The 9,873-nt window shown below is 44.5% G+C and overlaps 21 non-coding genes and 13 pseudogenes across 21 annotated transcripts; all 34 read left to right on the forward strand.

Annotated features, from left to right (window-relative positions):
- The first annotated feature begins 57 nt into the window (after positions 1–57).
- Positions 58–176, forward strand: LOC131713622 (5S ribosomal RNA; annotated as a pseudogene).
- Positions 177–290: 114 nt separating this feature from the next.
- LOC131714504 (5S ribosomal RNA) lies at positions 291–399 on the forward strand (annotated as a pseudogene).
- A 111-nt stretch (positions 400–510) lies between these two features.
- Positions 511–629, forward strand: LOC131710769 (5S ribosomal RNA). The gene has a single exon (XR_009312651.1). It is a non-coding gene; the product is annotated as a 5S ribosomal RNA (ribosomal RNA).
- A 114-nt stretch (positions 630–743) lies between these two features.
- Positions 744–862, forward strand: LOC131713554 (5S ribosomal RNA; annotated as a pseudogene).
- Positions 863–962: 100 nt separating this feature from the next.
- On the forward strand, positions 963–1,081 carry LOC131714081 (5S ribosomal RNA; annotated as a pseudogene).
- Positions 1,082–1,195: 114 nt separating this feature from the next.
- On the forward strand, positions 1,196–1,314 carry LOC131710781 (5S ribosomal RNA). Its single transcript, XR_009312663.1, has one exon. It is a non-coding gene; the product is annotated as a 5S ribosomal RNA (ribosomal RNA).
- A 100-nt stretch (positions 1,315–1,414) lies between these two features.
- Positions 1,415–1,523, forward strand: LOC131715734 (5S ribosomal RNA; annotated as a pseudogene).
- Positions 1,524–1,637: 114 nt separating this feature from the next.
- On the forward strand, positions 1,638–1,756 carry LOC131710791 (5S ribosomal RNA). The gene has a single exon (XR_009312673.1). It is a non-coding gene; the product is annotated as a 5S ribosomal RNA (ribosomal RNA).
- A 114-nt stretch (positions 1,757–1,870) lies between these two features.
- On the forward strand, positions 1,871–1,999 carry LOC131713919 (5S ribosomal RNA; annotated as a pseudogene).
- Positions 2,000–2,113: 114 nt separating this feature from the next.
- Positions 2,114–2,222, forward strand: LOC131715568 (5S ribosomal RNA; annotated as a pseudogene).
- Positions 2,223–2,333: 111 nt separating this feature from the next.
- LOC131713674 (5S ribosomal RNA) lies at positions 2,334–2,451 on the forward strand (annotated as a pseudogene).
- A 100-nt stretch (positions 2,452–2,551) lies between these two features.
- LOC131714505 (5S ribosomal RNA) lies at positions 2,552–2,660 on the forward strand (annotated as a pseudogene).
- Positions 2,661–2,774: 114 nt separating this feature from the next.
- Positions 2,775–2,893, forward strand: LOC131710801 (5S ribosomal RNA). The gene has a single exon (XR_009312683.1). It is a non-coding gene; the product is annotated as a 5S ribosomal RNA (ribosomal RNA).
- Positions 2,894–3,007: 114 nt separating this feature from the next.
- On the forward strand, positions 3,008–3,126 carry LOC131714369 (5S ribosomal RNA; annotated as a pseudogene).
- A 114-nt stretch (positions 3,127–3,240) lies between these two features.
- Positions 3,241–3,359, forward strand: LOC131716573 (5S ribosomal RNA). The gene has a single exon (XR_009315460.1). It is a non-coding gene; the product is annotated as a 5S ribosomal RNA (ribosomal RNA).
- A 100-nt stretch (positions 3,360–3,459) lies between these two features.
- On the forward strand, positions 3,460–3,578 carry LOC131713958 (5S ribosomal RNA; annotated as a pseudogene).
- Positions 3,579–3,692: 114 nt separating this feature from the next.
- Positions 3,693–3,811, forward strand: LOC131712848 (5S ribosomal RNA). The gene has a single exon (XR_009314736.1). It is a non-coding gene; the product is annotated as a 5S ribosomal RNA (ribosomal RNA).
- Positions 3,812–3,925: 114 nt separating this feature from the next.
- Positions 3,926–4,044, forward strand: LOC131712616 (5S ribosomal RNA). Its single transcript, XR_009314507.1, has one exon. It is a non-coding gene; the product is annotated as a 5S ribosomal RNA (ribosomal RNA).
- Positions 4,045–4,144: 100 nt separating this feature from the next.
- LOC131714506 (5S ribosomal RNA) lies at positions 4,145–4,253 on the forward strand (annotated as a pseudogene).
- Positions 4,254–4,367: 114 nt separating this feature from the next.
- Positions 4,368–4,486, forward strand: LOC131710812 (5S ribosomal RNA). The gene has a single exon (XR_009312694.1). It is a non-coding gene; the product is annotated as a 5S ribosomal RNA (ribosomal RNA).
- A 100-nt stretch (positions 4,487–4,586) lies between these two features.
- LOC131710823 (5S ribosomal RNA) lies at positions 4,587–4,705 on the forward strand. The gene has a single exon (XR_009312705.1). It is a non-coding gene; the product is annotated as a 5S ribosomal RNA (ribosomal RNA).
- Positions 4,706–4,805: 100 nt separating this feature from the next.
- Positions 4,806–4,924, forward strand: LOC131710834 (5S ribosomal RNA). Its single transcript, XR_009312716.1, has one exon. It is a non-coding gene; the product is annotated as a 5S ribosomal RNA (ribosomal RNA).
- A 100-nt stretch (positions 4,925–5,024) lies between these two features.
- LOC131710669 (5S ribosomal RNA) lies at positions 5,025–5,143 on the forward strand. The gene has a single exon (XR_009312551.1). It is a non-coding gene; the product is annotated as a 5S ribosomal RNA (ribosomal RNA).
- Positions 5,144–5,243: 100 nt separating this feature from the next.
- LOC131710845 (5S ribosomal RNA) lies at positions 5,244–5,362 on the forward strand. The gene has a single exon (XR_009312727.1). It is a non-coding gene; the product is annotated as a 5S ribosomal RNA (ribosomal RNA).
- A 100-nt stretch (positions 5,363–5,462) lies between these two features.
- Positions 5,463–5,581, forward strand: LOC131712511 (5S ribosomal RNA). Its single transcript, XR_009314402.1, has one exon. It is a non-coding gene; the product is annotated as a 5S ribosomal RNA (ribosomal RNA).
- Positions 5,582–6,797: 1,216 nt separating this feature from the next.
- LOC131710856 (5S ribosomal RNA) lies at positions 6,798–6,916 on the forward strand. Its single transcript, XR_009312738.1, has one exon. It is a non-coding gene; the product is annotated as a 5S ribosomal RNA (ribosomal RNA).
- Positions 6,917–7,016: 100 nt separating this feature from the next.
- LOC131710670 (5S ribosomal RNA) lies at positions 7,017–7,135 on the forward strand. Its single transcript, XR_009312552.1, has one exon. It is a non-coding gene; the product is annotated as a 5S ribosomal RNA (ribosomal RNA).
- Positions 7,136–7,235: 100 nt separating this feature from the next.
- On the forward strand, positions 7,236–7,354 carry LOC131710867 (5S ribosomal RNA). Its single transcript, XR_009312749.1, has one exon. It is a non-coding gene; the product is annotated as a 5S ribosomal RNA (ribosomal RNA).
- Positions 7,355–7,454: 100 nt separating this feature from the next.
- Positions 7,455–7,573, forward strand: LOC131710112 (5S ribosomal RNA). The gene has a single exon (XR_009311981.1). It is a non-coding gene; the product is annotated as a 5S ribosomal RNA (ribosomal RNA).
- A 1,216-nt stretch (positions 7,574–8,789) lies between these two features.
- Positions 8,790–8,908, forward strand: LOC131710876 (5S ribosomal RNA). The gene has a single exon (XR_009312758.1). It is a non-coding gene; the product is annotated as a 5S ribosomal RNA (ribosomal RNA).
- A 100-nt stretch (positions 8,909–9,008) lies between these two features.
- On the forward strand, positions 9,009–9,127 carry LOC131710228 (5S ribosomal RNA). The gene has a single exon (XR_009312098.1). It is a non-coding gene; the product is annotated as a 5S ribosomal RNA (ribosomal RNA).
- Positions 9,128–9,227: 100 nt separating this feature from the next.
- Positions 9,228–9,336, forward strand: LOC131714507 (5S ribosomal RNA; annotated as a pseudogene).
- Positions 9,337–9,450: 114 nt separating this feature from the next.
- On the forward strand, positions 9,451–9,569 carry LOC131710887 (5S ribosomal RNA). The gene has a single exon (XR_009312770.1). It is a non-coding gene; the product is annotated as a 5S ribosomal RNA (ribosomal RNA).
- A 100-nt stretch (positions 9,570–9,669) lies between these two features.
- On the forward strand, positions 9,670–9,788 carry LOC131711722 (5S ribosomal RNA). Its single transcript, XR_009313610.1, has one exon. It is a non-coding gene; the product is annotated as a 5S ribosomal RNA (ribosomal RNA).
- The last annotated feature ends 85 nt before the right edge of the window (positions 9,789–9,873 follow it).

A 9,873-nucleotide genomic window follows, 5' to 3' on the forward strand; every position in this document is an offset into this window, starting at 1 on the left:
TGGAGGAATCACCCCCAGCTCACTAAACATAAAAGTCATGAAAGCAGAACTGCAATCGCCTGCGGCCACACCACCTTGAATAAGCCTGATCTCGTCTTATCTCAGAAGCTAAGCAATGTGGGGCTTGGTTAGTACTTGGATGGGAGACCACCTGGGAATATCAAGTGCTGCAGGCATTACATTTTTGTAATTACATTTTACAATTGAAATGTGTGGAGGACAAAAGGAAATTTTGGAGGACTCACCCCCAGCTCACTAAACATAAAAGTCATGAAAGCAGAAATGCAATCGCCTGCGGCCACACCACCTTGAATAAGCCTGATCTCAGAAGCTAAGCAATGTTGGGCTTGGTTAGTACTTGGATGGGAGACCACCTGGGAATATCAAGTGCTGCAGGCATTACATTTTTGTAATTACATTTTACAATTGAAATGTGTGGACAAAAGGAAATTTTGGAGGACTCACCCCCAGCTCACTAAACATAAAAGTCATGAAAGCAGAAATGCAATCGCCTGCGGCCACACCACCTTGAATAAGCCTGATCTCGTCTGATCTCAGAAGCTAAGCAATGTTGGGCTTGGTTAGTACTTGGATGGGAGACCACCTGGGAATATCAAGTGCTGCAGGCATTGCATTTTTGTAATTACATTTTACAATTGAAATGTGTGGAGGACAAAAGGAAATTTTGGAGGAATCACCCCCAGCTCACTAAACATAAAAGTCATGAAAGCAGAAATGCAATCGCCTGCGGCCACACCACCTTGAATAAGCCTGATCTCGTCTGATCTCAGAAGCTAAGCAATGTTAGGCTTGGTTAGTACTTGGATGGGAGACCACCTGGGTATATCAAGTGCTGCAGGCATTACATTTTACAATTGAAATGTGTGGAGGACAAAAGGAAATTTTGGACGAATCACCCCCAGCTCACTAAACATAAAAGTCATGAAAGCAGAAATGCAATCGCCTGCGGCCACACCACCTTGAATAAGCCTGATCTTGTCTGATCTCAGAAGTTAAGCAATGTTAAGCTTGGTTAGTACTTGGATGGGAGACCACCTGGGAATATCAAGTGCTGCAGGCATTACATTTTTGTAATTACATTTTACAATTGAAATGTGTGGAGGACAAAAGGAAATTTTGGAGGAATCACCCCCAGCTCACTAAACATAAAAGTCATGAAAGCAGAAATGGAATCGCCTGCGGCCACACCACCTTGAATAAGCCTGATCTCGTCTGATCTCAGAAGCTAAGCAATGTTGGGCTTGGTTAGTACTTGGATGGGAGACCACCTGGGAATATCAAGTGCTGCAGGCATTACATTTTACAATTGAAATGTGTGGAGGACAAAAGGAAATTTTGGAGGAATCACCCCCAGCTCACTAAACATAAAAGTCATGAAAGCAGAAATGCAATCGCCTGCGGCCACACCACCTTGAATAAGTCTGATCTCAGAAGCTAAGCAATGTTGGGCTTGGTTAGTACTTGGATGGGAGACCACCTGGGAATATCAAGTGCTGCAGGCATTACATTTTTGTAATTACATTTTACAATTGAAATGTGTGGAGGACAAAAGGAAATTTTGGAGGACTCACCCCCAGCTCACTAAACATAAAAGTCATGAAAGCAGAAATGCAATCGCCTGCGGCCACACCACCTTGAATAAGCCTGATCTCGTCTGATCTCAGAAGCTAAGCAATGTTGGGCTTGGTTAGTACTTGGATGGGAGACCACCTGGGAATATCAAGTGCTGCAGGCATTACATTTTTGTAAATACATTTTACAATTGAAATGTGTGGAGGACAAAAGGAAATTTTGGAGGAATCACCCCCAGCTCACTAAACATAAAAGTCATGAAAGCAGAAATGCAATCGCCTGCGGCCACACCACCTTGAATAAGCCTGATCTCGCCTGATCTCGCCTGATCTCAGAAGCTAAGCAATGTTGGGCTTGGTTAGTACTTGGATGGGAGACCACCTGGGAATATCAAGTGCTGCAGGCATTACATTTTTGTAATTACATTTTACAAATGAAATGTGTGGAGGACAAAAGGAAATTTTAGAGGAATCACCCCAAGCTAACTAAACATAAAAGTCATGAAAGCAGAAATGTAATCGCCTGCGGCCACACCACCTTGAATAAGCCTGATCTCAGAAGCAAAGCAATGTTGGGCTTGGTTAGTACTTGGATGGGAGACCACCTGGGAATATCAAGTGCTGCAGGCATTACATTTTTGTAATTACATTTTACAATTGAAATGTGTGGACAAAAGGAAATTTTGGAGGAATCACCCCCAGCTCACTAAACATAAAAGTCATGAAAGCAGAAATGCAATCGCCTGTGGCCACACCACCTTGAATAAGCTGATCTCGTCTGATCTCAGAAGCTAAGCAATGTTGGGCTTGGTTAGTACTTTGATGGGAGACCACCTGGGAATATCAAGTGCTGCAGGCATTACATTTTACAATTGAAATGTGTGGAGGCCAAAAGGAAATTTTGGAGGAATCACCCCCAGCTCACTAAACATAAAAGTCATGAAAGCAGAAATGCAATCGCCTGCGGCCACACCACCTTGAATAAGCCTGATCTCAGAAGCTAAGCAATGTTGGGCTTGGTTAGTACTTGGATGGGAGACCACCTGGGAATATCAAGTGCTGCAGGCATTACATTTTTGTAATTACATTTTACAATTGAAATGTGTGGAGGCCAAAAGGAAATTTTGGAGGAATCACCCCCAGCTCACTAAACATAAAAGTCATGAAAGCAGAAATGCAATCGCCTGCGGCCACACCACCTTGAATAAGCCTGATCTCGTCTGATCTCAGAAGCTAAGCAATGTTGGGCTTGGTTAGTACTTGGATGGGAGACCACCTGGGAATATCAAGTGCTGCAGGCATTACATTTTTGTAATTACATTTTACAATTTAAATGTGTGGAGGACAAAAGGAAATTTTGGAGGAATCACCCCCAGCTCACTAAACATAAAAGTCATGAAAGCAGAAATGCAATCGCCTGCGGACACACCACCTTGAATAAGCCTGATCTCGTCTTATTTCAGAAGCTAAGCAATGTTGGGCTTGGTTAGTACTTGGATGGGAGACCACCTGGGAATATCAAGTGCTGCAGGCATTACATTTTTGTAATTACATTTTACAATTGAAATGTGTGGAGGACAAAAGGAAATTTTGGAGGAATCACCCCCAGCTCACTAAACATAAAAGTCATGAAAGCAGAAATGCAATCGCCTGCGGCCACACCACCTTGAATAAGCCTGATCTCGTCTGATCTCAGAAGCTAAGCAATGTTGGGCTTGATTAGTACTTGGATGGGAGACCACCTGGGAATATCAAGTGCTGCAGGCATTACATTTTACAATTGAAATGTGTGGAGGACAAAAGGAAATTTTGGAGGAATCACCCCCAGCTCACTAAACATAAAAGTCATGAAAGCAGAAATGCAATCGCCTGCGGCCACACCACCTTGAATAAGCCTGATCTCGTCTTATTTCAGAAGCTAAGCAATGTTGGGCTTGGTTAGTACTTGGATGGGAGACCACCTGGGAATATCAAGTGCTGCAGGCATTACATTTTTGTAATTACATTTTACAATTGAAATGTGTGGAGGACAAAAGGAAATTTTGGAGGAATCACCCCCAGCTCACTAAACATAAAAGTCATGAAAGCAGAAATGCAATCGCCTGCGGCCACGCCACCTTGAATAAGCCTGATCTCGACTGATCTCAGAAGCTAAGCAATGTTGGGCTTGGTTAGTACTTGGATGGGAGACCACCTGGGAATATCAAGTGCTGCAGGCATTACATTTTTGTAATTACATTTTACAATTGAAATGTGTGGAGGACAAAAGGAAATTTTGGAGGAATCACCCCCAGCTCACTAAACATAAAAGTCATGAAAGCAGAAATGCAATCGCCTGCGGCCACAACACCTTGAATAAGCCTGATCTCGTCTGATCTCAGAAGCTAAGCAATGTTGGGCTTGGTTAGTACTTGGATGGGAGACCACCTGGGAATATCAAGTGCTGCAGGCATTACATTTTACAATTTAAATGTGTGGAGGACAAAAGGAAATTTTGGAGGAATCACCCCCAGCTCACTAAACATAAAAGTCATGAAAGCAGAAATGCAATCGCCTGCGGCCACACCACCTTGAATAAGCCTGATCTCAGAAGCTAAGCAATGTTGGGCTTGGTTAGTACTTGGATGGGAGACCACCTGGGAATATCAAGTGCTGCAGGCATTACAATTTTGTAATTACATTTTACAATTGAAATGTGTGGAGGACAAAAGGAATTTTTGGAGGAATCACCCCCAGCTCACTAAACATAAAAGTCATGAAAGCAGAAATGCAATCGCCTGCGGCCACACCACCTTGAATAAGCCTGATCTCGTCTGATCTCAGAAGCTAAGCAATGTTGGGCTTGGTTAGTACTTGGATGGGAGACCACCTGGGAATATCAAGTGCTGCAGGCATTACATTTTACAATTGAAATGTGTGGAGGACAAAAGGAAATTTTGGAGGAATCACCCCCAGCTCACTAAACATAAAAGTCATGAAAGCAGAAATGCAATCGCCTGCGGCCACACCACCTTGAATAAGCCTGATCTCGTCTGATCTCAGAAGCTAAGCAATGTTGGGCTTGGTTAGTACTTGGATGGGAGACCACCTGGGAATATCAAGTGCTGCAGGCATTACATTTTACAATTGAAATGTGTGGAGGACAAAAGGAAATTTTGGAGGAATCACCCCCAGCTCACTAAACATAAAAGTCATGAAAGCAGAAATGCAATCGCCTGCGGCCACACCACCTTGAATAAGCCTGATCTCGTCTGATCTCAGAAGCTAAGCAATGTTGGGCTTGGTTAGTACTTGGATGGGAGACCACCTGGGAATATCAAGTGCTGCAGGCATTACATTTTACAATTGAAATGTGTGGAGGACAAAAGGAAATTTTGGAGGAATCACCCCCAGCTCACTAAACATAAAAGTCATGAAAGCAGAAATGCAATCTCCTGCGGCCACACCACCTTGAATAAGCCTGATCTCGTCTGATCTCAGAAGCTAAGCAATGTTGGGCTTGGTTAGTACTTGGATGGGAGACCACCTGGGAATATCAAGTGCTGCAGGCATTACATTTTACAATTGAAATGTGTGGAGGACAAAAGGAAATTTTGGAGGAATCACCCCCAGCTCACTAAACATAAAAGTCATGAAAGCAGAAATGCAATCGCCTGCGGCCACACCACCTTGAATAAGCCTGATCTCGTCTGATCTCAGAAGCTAAGCAATGTTGGGCTTGGTTAGTACTTGGATGGGAGACCACCTGGGAATATCAAGTGCTGCAGGCATTACATTTTACAATTGAAATGTGTGGAGGACAAAAGGAAATTTTGGAGGAATCACCCCCAGCTCACTAAACATAAAAGTCATGAAAGCAGAAATGCAATCGCCTGTGGCCACACCACCTTGAATAAGCCTGATCTCGTCTGCTCTCAGAAGCTAAGCAATGTTGGGCTTGGTTAGTACTTGGATGGGAGACCACCTGGGAATATCAAGTGCTGCAGGCATTACATTTTACAATTGAAATGTGTGGAGGACAAAAGGAAATTTTGGAGGAATCACCCCCATCTCACTAAACATAAAAGTCATGAAAGCAGAAATGCAATCGCCTGCGGCAACACCACCTTGAATAAGCCTGATCTCGTCAGATCTCAGAAGCTAAGCAATGTTGGGCTTGGTTAGTATTATTATTATTATTATTATTTATTTCTTAGCAGACGCCCTTATCCAGGGCGACTTACAATCGCAAGCAAATACAAATACATTCAAGTGTTACAATATAAGTCATACAATAAGAACAAGAAATACAATAATTCTCAAGTGTGACAAATCACAATTCAATAATACAGCAGATAATAGTGAAAGTTACATCAGGATATGATTAAATAGTGATAGTTACATCAGGATATGATTAAGTACAAAATACTACAGATTAAACACTTGGCAGATTACAATATTCTGAGGTACAGGATTAAATGCAGTAAAATAGGGGGCAGATAAGAGCAAAATAAAGCATATTTAAATGAAGGGTGATAGTGTCCCAGGATACAACAGAGGAGTTCTACAGGTGCTGTTTGAAGAGGTGAGTCTTAAGGAGGCGCCGGAATGTGGTCAGGGACTGGGCAGTCCTGACATCTGTAGGAAGGTCGTTCCACCACTGCGGAGCAAGGGTGGAGAAGGAGCGGGCTCGGCAGGCAGGGGAGCGTAGCGGAGGTAGAGCCAGTCTTCTAGTGCAGGCGGAGCGGAGAGGTCGAGTGGGGGTGTAGGGAGAGATGAGGGTCTGCAGGTAGCTGGGTGCAGTCTGATCAAGGCATCTGTAGGCTAGTACAAGAGTCTTGAACTGGATGCGAGCGGTGATCGGGAGCCAGTGGAGCGAGCGGAGTAGTGGAGTAGCGTGGGCGAAGCGAGGTAGAGAGAACACCAGGCGAGCAGCAGAGTTCTGGATGAGCTGGAGCGGACGGGTGGCGGACGCAGGGAGGCCAGCCAGGAGGGAGTTGCAGTAGTCTAGGCGGGAGAGTACCAGGGTCTGGACCAGGAGCTGGGTAGCATAGTTGGTGAGGAAGGGTACTTGGATGGGAGTACTTGGATGGGAGACCACCTGGGAATCTCAAGTGCTGCAGGCATTACATTTTACAATTGAAATGTGTGGAGGACAAAAGGAAATTTTGGAGGAATCACCCCCAGCTCACTAAACATAAAAGTCATGAAAGCAGAAATGCAATCGCCTGCGGCCACACCACCTTGAATAAGCCTGATCTCGTCTGATCTCAGAAGCTAAGCAATGTTGGGCTTGGTTAGTACTTGGATGGGAGACCACCTGGGAATATCAAGTGCTGCAGGCATTACATTTTACAATTGAAATGTGTGGAGGACAAAAGGAAATTTTGGAGGAATCACCCCCAGCTCACTAAACATAAAAGTCATGAAAGCAGAAATGCAATCTCCTGCGGCCACACCACCTTGAATAAGCCTGATCTCGTCTGATCTCAGAAGCTAAGCAATGTTGGGCTTGGTTAGTACTTGGATGGGAGACCACCTGGGAATATCAAGTGCTGCAGGCATTACATTTTACAATTGAAATGTGTGGAGGACAAAAGGAAATTTTGGAGGAATCACCCCCAGCTCACTAAACATAAAAGTCATGAAAGCAGAAATGCAATCGCCTGCGGCCACACCACCTTGAATAAGCCTGATCTCGTCTGATCTCAGAAGCTAAGCAATGTTGGGCTTGGTTAGTACTTGGATGGGAGACCACCTGGGAATATCAAGTGCTGCAGGCATTACATTTTACAATTGAAATGTGTGGAGGACAAAAGGAAATTTTGGAGGAATCACCCCCAGCTCACTAAACATAAAAGTCATGAAAGCAGAAATGCAATCGCCTGTGGCCACACCACCTTGAATAAGCCTGATCTCGTCTGATCTCAGAAGCTAAGCAATGTTGGGCTTGGTTAGTACTTGGATGGGAGACCACCTGGGAATATCAAGTGCTGCAGGCATTACATTTTACAATTGAAATGTGTGGAGGACAAAAGGAAATTTTGGAGGAATCACCCCCATCTCACTAAACATAAAAGTCATGAAAGCAGAAATGCAATCGCCTGCGGCAACACCACCTTGAATAAGCCTGATCTCGTCTGATCTCAGAAGCTAAGCAATGTTGGGCTTGGTTAGTATTATTATTATTATTATTATTTATTTCTTAGCAGACGCCCTTATCCAGGGCGACTTACAATCGCAAGCAAATACAAATACATTCAAGTGTTACAATATAAGTCATACAATAAGAACAAGAAATACAATAATTCTCAAGTGTGACAAATCACAATTCAATAATACAGCAGATAATAGTGAAAGTTACATCAGGATATGATTAAATAGTGATAGTTACATCAGGATATGATTAAGTACAAAATACTACAGATTAAACACTTGGCAGATTACAATATTCTGAGGTACAGGATTAAATGCAGTAAAATAGGGGGCAGATAAGAGCAAAATAAAGCATATTTAAATGAAGGGTGATAGTGTCCCAGGATACAACAGAGGAGTTCTACAGGTGCTGTTTGAAGAGGTGAGTCTTAAGGAGGCGCCGGAATGTGGTCAGGGACTGGGCAGTCCTGACATCTGTAGGAAGGTCGTTCCACCACTGCGGAGCAAGGGTGGAGAAGGAGCGGGCTCGGCAGGCAGGGGAGCGTAGCGGAGGTAGAGCCAGTCTTCTAGTGCAGGCGGAGCGGAGAGGTCGAGTGGGGGTGTAGGGAGAGATGAGGGTCTGCAGGTAGCTGGGTGCAGTCTGATCAAGGCATCTGTAGGCTAGTACAAGAGTCTTGAACTGGATGCGAGCGGTGATCGGGAGCCAGTGGAGCGAGCGGAGTAGTGGAGTAGCGTGGGCGAAGCGAGGTAGAGAGAACACCAGGCGAGCAGCAGAGTTCTGGATGAGCTGGAGCGGACGGGTGGCGGACGCAGGGAGGCCAGCCAGGAGGGAGTTGCAGTAGTCTAGGCGGGAGAGTACCAGGGCCTGGACCAGGAGCTGGGTAGCATAGTTGGTGAGGAAGGGTACTTGGATGGGAGTACTTGGATGGGAGACCACCTGGGAATCTCAAGTGCTGCAGGCATTACATTTTACAATTGAAATGTGTGGAGGACAAAAGGAAATTTTGGAGGAATCACCCCCAGCTCACTAAACATAAAAGTCATGAAAGCAGAAATGCAATCGCCTGCGGCCACACCACCTTGAATAAGCCTGATCTCGTCTGATCTCAGAAGCTAAGCAATGTTGGGCTTGGTTAGTACTTGGATGGGAGACCACCTGGGAATATCAAGTGCTGCAGGCATTACATTTTACAATTGAAATGTGTGGAGGACAAAAGGAAATTTTGGAGGAATCACCCCCAGCTCACTAAACATAAAAGTCATGAAAGCAGAAATGCAGTCGCTTGCGGCCACACCACCTTGAATAAGCCTGATCTCGTCTGATCTCAGAAGCTAAGCAATGTTGGGCTTGGTTAGTACTTGGATGGGAGACCACCTGGGAATATCAAGTGCTGCAGGCATTACATTTTACAATTGAAATGTGTGGAGGACAAAAGGAAATTTTGGAGGAATCACCCCCAGCTCACTAAACATAAAAGTCATGAAAGCAGAAATGCATTCGCCTGCGGCCACACCACCTTGAATAAGCCTGATCTCAGAAGCTAAGCAATGTTGGGCTTGGTTAGTACTTGGATGGGAGACCACCTGGGAATATCAAGTGCTGCAGGCATTACATTTTTGTAATTACATTTTACAATTGAAATGTGTGGAGGACAAAAGGAAATTTTGGAGGAATCACCCCCAGCTCACTAAACATAAAAGTCATGAAAGCAGAAATGCAATCGCCTGCGGCCACACCACCTTGAATAAGCCTGATCTCGTCTGATCTCAGAAGCTAAGCAATGTTGGGCTTGGTTAGTACTTGGATGGGAGACCACCTGGGAATATCAAGTGCTGCAGGCATTACATTTTACAATTGAAATGTGTGGAGGACAAAAGGAAATTTTGGAGGAATCACCCCCAGCTCACTAAACATAAAAGTCATGAAAGCAGAAATGCAATCGCCTGCGGCCACACCACCTTGAATAAGCCTGATCTCGTCTGATCTCAGAAGCTAAGCAATGTTGGGCTTGGTTAGTACTTGGATGGGAGACCACCTGGAAATATCAAGTGCTGCAGGCATTACATTTTTGTAATTACATTTTACAATTGAAATGTGTGGAGGACAAAAGGAAATTTTGGAGGAATCACCCCCAGCTCACTAAAC

The sequence above is a fragment of the Acipenser ruthenus genome, chromosome 44, assembly GCF_902713425.1.
Source record: "Acipenser ruthenus chromosome 44, fAciRut3.2 maternal haplotype, whole genome shotgun sequence".
NCBI lineage: Eukaryota > Metazoa > Chordata > Actinopteri > Acipenseriformes > Acipenseridae > Acipenser > Acipenser ruthenus.